Raw genomic sequence first — 6,347 nt, forward strand, 5'->3', positions numbered from 1 at the left:
ATGCTATTGGACGAGAGTCACGTGATCAATCTTTCACAGTCTTACTTATTTAAACAGTAACTAATTAAAACCCAAAACATGAAACTTGATTCGAATATTATCACAATAATTAACGTAAATTTTGCTAACCGATCAAATAACTCACTCGCCGACATATATATAAGTATCACTGGTAAGACCATCACACTGGAACGTTGTCTACATTTTGTCGCTGGTAAAGCGCTGTAGAGTGGCTGTTAGCCGCAGACACCGGGTGCTCTGTGAGTGCAATTTGTACGCTAGTGGGCTCAAAGAGAGTGGTTGTTACACCCATAGTACCTACCTAGTTCAAACTATGATATGTTACATTTCAAGGGTCCTGAAAATTTTGAAAACTAATAGATGACCTAAAAAAGCAGATCTATACAGTGGTACTTATCACTATAATGATTTATAGTGATAAGTAATGATTACACTGCCTGATATAATGAAGTTTCAGAACAAACCTGTGTTGGAGAAGAAATTTTCTTAGACCCTAGTCGAAAACCTTCTGCATGCCATTGTATGCTAATCATCGCCTATAATAGAGCAACACTTCACAAGACGATCAAAGAAGATCAATAAAAACAGTAGTACAAAAAAATAATTCAAAATTCATTTATTTCGATTAGGCTTAGTTTACAAGCACTTTTGAAAAGTCAAACTATTTCATAATTTAAATTAATCTAGTGGTATGGTAATAACGGTGGTAATAATAGTCGAAAACTTAAAATTAAAGTTACGAGGGTTCCAAATGCGCCTTGGTCCGAGAAGAGCCCCCAACAAACTTAGCTAAGGTTTATTTTTATTAATTACTTATTTATTAATTAATTACACTGACAACTATACTATACTCTTCATCAGGCTTAATTAGTTTATGCAATCATCTAATATCATATTTTCAACGAAATGGCATAAGTATTTTCATTTTACGTAAAGTGGCAGTAATATAGTGGTGGTAGTAGAAAGTAGAAAACCTCCAAGGAACGAATCCAGAACCTTCGTCTTGTAAATCCACCGCGCATACCACTGCGCCACGGAGGCCGTCAAATATTTGGACGGTTGACGGTCTGGACCCTTGAGACCTTGGAATAAAAATCACATCAATGAGTATTATAAAATTACAAAATATTCTCTGCTAAAAAATACTAATTGAAAGTGATGCACTTACTCACTCATCTGTCTTTCTACCCACCAACCCTTTACTTTATCAAATTACCTATTACCTCTTATAATAGGTTACTTGATATTATGATAGGACGTCACTGATAGAATATATCTGGCATTACCATTGTGTTATTTACAGAACGGCAGATCAGATAGGTAGGTACTCTACTGTACAGATACTTCTCATTTAGGATAAAGTTGAACAAATATCAACAATTCTAAATGTTCAAATAAGAAGCTTTAGGTAGTTAAATCAATACCTAAGTAGGACAAATATCTTCATCAGCGATCTAGCTTAAAACACATCTAAGAACCAGTGGTGGGTTTACCAGCAGGCTAAGTAGGCTTAAGGCTAGGGTGGCGGGTACCTTTATAGACTACTGGCGGCAAAGGGGATGGTCCATTTCAGGTCCAAAATACAAGGATTTTATTAAAATATACCGCTCCACCCAGTTATTGTTGACGACTCTGCGCTCGAAATCGTAGACGAATATATATATACCTAGGACACACAGTCCAGTTAGGTAGGTCCAATTTTGAGAAAGAGGTGAATCGCCGAATCCAGCTAGGTTGGGTAGCGTTCCGAAATTCCTCAGTGCTTGAAGACGAAAGTCTTCGATCAGTGCGTGTTGCCAGTGATGACATACGGATCCGAGACTTGGTCGTTGACTATGGGCCTTATTAGAAGGCTGAAAGTCACTCAGCGGCGATGGAGCGAGCTATGCTTGAAGTTTCTCTGCGTGATCGAATCAGGAATGAGGAGATCCGCAGACGAACCAAAGGCACTGACATAACTCAGCGAGTCGCGAAGCTGAAGTGGCAATGGGCGGGCCACATAGTTCGAAGAGCCGATGGACGTTGGGGCCCCAAGGTGCTGGAATGGCGACCCCGCACCGGAAAGCGCAGTGTTGGGCGACCCCCCACTAGGTGGACCGAGGATATCAAGCGGGTTGCAGGGAGCCGCTGGATGCTGGCGGCTCGAGATCGTTGTGTTTGGAGGTCCATGCAAGAGGCCTATGTCCAGCAGCCTTACCTTACCTTATCAGCAGCTAGCTGATAAGGTAAGGTAAGGTATTAAAATATAAATAAGTGAATAAATCTAACTAAATAAATATAAAATTTAAACCCAAGTTTTTCAGTTTTATCAAGATGGCGCCCATAGAGCAACTATGACATGACAATTGACAGCAAACGTCAAATCGACTACTCCATTGAAAACGTCATCAATCCGCCATTACTACCCATATTAGTGTTGCATTTCTTGGGAGAGAATGAATATTATTTCGAAAGATTTAAAGTAAATTCGTAGATTTCTTTAATTAAAAATAATTAAAAAAATATTTTTTTTTATTTCCGCCATGGTAGAATAACTGATCCTGGGCTCCATACAATTTTGGATTATCTCCTTTGTAAATCCGCTACTGTACAGAACATTGATTTCAAAGTGCATTGCTAATTCCTAAACGTTAACCGAGGCGGACGATCAAAGCGTCTGTCACCGATAAACTATTAACTAAATAGTCTAGGTAGAGTTGCGGAGTAACTAAATAACGCCATTAGAGTTACAGTCATTAGGCACGTTGGCGGTTTGACGCCATCTCTACGAGACAACGCCGGATATTGCCTTCGTAATAAAGTTACGTACCGCTGCTTTCAAGTAGAGTTAAGCTTTATGTATTACTTAACTGAATTGCAGCCATTTTCTTATGTTACATGAGCATGGCATGGTACTAACTACGCGTAACGTTGACAAACGTCCACCTAAATTCTAAGAATATTTTTAAGCATTGACAACTCTTTACTTAAATAAAAATATACATGTCGAATTGTTAACCTTTCTCTCTGTTTTTGTCGGTTGACAAATACTCTTTTCCGTCAATATCTCAATAACTAATTAAGATTTTTAAAAATTAAAAAGATTCAAAAAGAAAAGGATTTTTTATAAAAATAGAACGTCTTGATTCTCGGAACCTGTCTCCTGAACAGGTCATAGAGTACAAAACAGAACAAATAAACCTTTAGTTAGTTTAGGTCAGCGTTTCCCATCAGCATAATGGAGGCAATGCTGCGACTTTAACTAAGTACTAGGAGATGGTCGATTTTATCTCTTGACTTGAGACAATAATGATCGCTCGATGGGCGGATTGTAGGTATTATGGGTCCAAAAACTTAAGTGGGTCACGAAGGAGGAGTATGAAATTTCCCGGGTCACAGTAGAATAAAGTTTGGGAAACGCTGGTTTACGTAATCACATGAAATTGCCGGTCAAGCCGTTTTTAGCTCTCATAGTACCTACGAGAGTATGAGCCAGGTGTCATTCGATTTGGAATTATTTTTTAAGAAAACTCGCAATTATAGTTAAAGTATATATTTTCTAAAGCCCTAAGTTTTGAATCTTTAAGATAAACATTTTGATTTTCCCAAAGGGATAAAAATACAGCTGAAAACGGATAATATAGAAAACTACCGTAATAATCTATCTTTCAGCATTCAACTGTAATTTTTCAGTTAGTCATACAAATAAACATTCTTTGAATTTTTCATTTTCTTGTTAACATATAAAAAATATACGCATATTTTTACCGCATATTTTAATAATATAACTTTAAATAATATACCGCATATATAAATATAACGAATATTAGGAGATACTAATAAAATAACGATAATACTTAGTAAAATAACGATAATAAAGTCCATGAAAATTGCGTTTATCATACCATAAAATTACCAAACAAAAAGACGATTCGCGAAGAGGGTGGCGAAAAATAAACAGCGTTTGAGGGCTTGAGAAAAACATGTTTTTAGGATAATCATGATCGTTGAAGAGCAATCGGAGCGAGTTTACTTTTAAGAATTTTCCTTGGAAAAACATTTCCGGCGAACTTCTTTTGAGCTTCTTTTATTTTGGAAAACTGTTTTTTAATCCTACTAATATTATAAACGCGAAAGATTCTATCGATGTTTGGATGTTTGTTACTCTTTAACGCCGCTACTACTGAAGCTATTTGGCTAAAATTTAGAATGGAAATGGATTTCACGCTGGATTAACACATAGGCTACTTTTTATCCCGAAAAAATCCATGGTTTCCCGAGATTTGCGAAAACTGATGATTTTAATGATATGAATGTTTGATACTCTTTCACGCCTCGACTACTTAACCGAATTAGCTGAAATTTGGTATTGAGATATATTATAGCATGGATTAACACATAGGCTTCTTTTTATCCATGGTTCCTGAGGGATTTGTGAAAAACTAAATTCCAAGCGTACGAAGTCGCGAGCGTCCGCTAGTATTTTATAAAATGAGGATATTTTGTACTGTTTGTTAATAAAGTGTTTTAAACTATTACAATCTAGATTCACTAAATTACGACTACATTATACAATCAGAGCTTGTAAGTCAGTCCCAAACATAACCCAAGCTACAAACGAACAATAAGCGGGATGTTGCGTTCTAGAGTGTGGTCCTATATACCTGAAATTGCATCATTTTAGTTATTATGGGGATAGGCTAAGTCAAACGATTGACATTCTAACAAAGCCAATCAAAAATCAGTACAAGATATACAAGATCGTAGAATTAGGAAATGGCTACAGAATACGTCAATCTGGATTAGGAATATACATATATTTTTTGTAGAAACAAAGAGCTTTTCGTTTTAAACATATTTATTCGATATATTATATATAGTAGGTGTTAGGGAGACCAAACTGGATTTTAAGATAAGAGGTAACCGCTAATAGGTAATAATAATAATGATAATAAGATAATCCACCAACAACTTGCTCTTCAATATGGCCTTATCGATTTTGAGATGCCTTACTATAGGTACGACCCAGCGTCAGTTCTTGAAAATAGCAGTGCATTGCTCTACTGGGACCGAACGATTATCACTGACAGGTATATTGTAGCCAATAGACCTGATATAGTGCTAGTCGATCGGTCAGTGCGTCGTGCAATAATTGTTGATATTACTGTTCCACATGACGATAATCTGGTTAAAGCCGAAAAGGAAAAAGTATCAAAATACTTGGACCTTGCTCACGAGATTACCGCCATGTGGAATGTTGAGTCAACTATTATTGTTCCGATAGTTGTTTCAGTCAATGGTCTTATAGCGAAAAGCTTCGGCCAACACCTTAAGAAGCTTTCGCTTAACTGTTGGATCAAGAGTCGGATACAAAAGGCAGTGATTCTTGAGACGGCGCGTATTGTGAGGAGGTTCCTCACTCTGGAGCCCTGACCACCGGGTGCTTGGGCACTCAAATGTCCCGCAGCGGGAGGGTGAATTTTTTTTTATAAATTTTTAATAATGTTTTGTATTTTATACTTATATTGTTAAAAATTTAAAAAAAAGAAGTAATAAATAAATGAGAGTGTATAATCTAGTAGAAATGTTGAAATGGCAATATTGTGTAGAACCAAATATAATTTTTCGTTTTAAACATATTGATTCATTTAAACATATTTAGTAAGTGGTAGGGAGACCGATTTTATTTTTTATTTTCAGCATAATTTAAATTCATCTTTATCAATATTAACTTTAAACATGATTAATATTCACGTTACTATCTAAATGGCCATAAAGCCTATAGTGATCATAGACAAACGACCGGGAATCGACTGGGATCTGGGACCGGGAATCGGACTATGTAAGTCCGATTCCCCGTTGAGCTATTACGGTTATTAAAATATTCATTCATCATTATCAATCCATATTTGGCTCACGGCTGTCTCCTCTCAGAATTAGAGGGGTTAGGCCAATAGTCCACCACGCTGGCCCAATGCGGATTGACAGACTTCACACACGCTAAGAATTAAGAAAAATCTCAGGTATGCAGGTTTCCTCACGATGTTTGTCCTGTACCGTTTGAGACACGTGATATTTAATTCCTTAAAATGCCCAACTGAAAAGTTGGTGGTGGTTGGTGAAAAGAGGTGCATGCCCCGGACCGGATTCGCACCTACACGGAATTGAAGGCAGTGGTCATATCCACTGGGCTATTATGCTCTTGGTTATTTATATTATTTAATTAATACATTTTACGACGTTATTTATTGAACATAAATAAAATCTTTTCAAACTACGTTAAATAGAAACACGATTCACTATTTATTTAAGAATCTCGAGGCAATCCAATTAGGTGCATCGATGTT

Source organism: Bicyclus anynana, chromosome 3 (genome assembly GCF_947172395.1).
Source record: "Bicyclus anynana chromosome 3, ilBicAnyn1.1, whole genome shotgun sequence".
In the NCBI taxonomy this organism is placed as follows: Eukaryota; Metazoa; Arthropoda; class Insecta; order Lepidoptera; family Nymphalidae; genus Bicyclus; species Bicyclus anynana.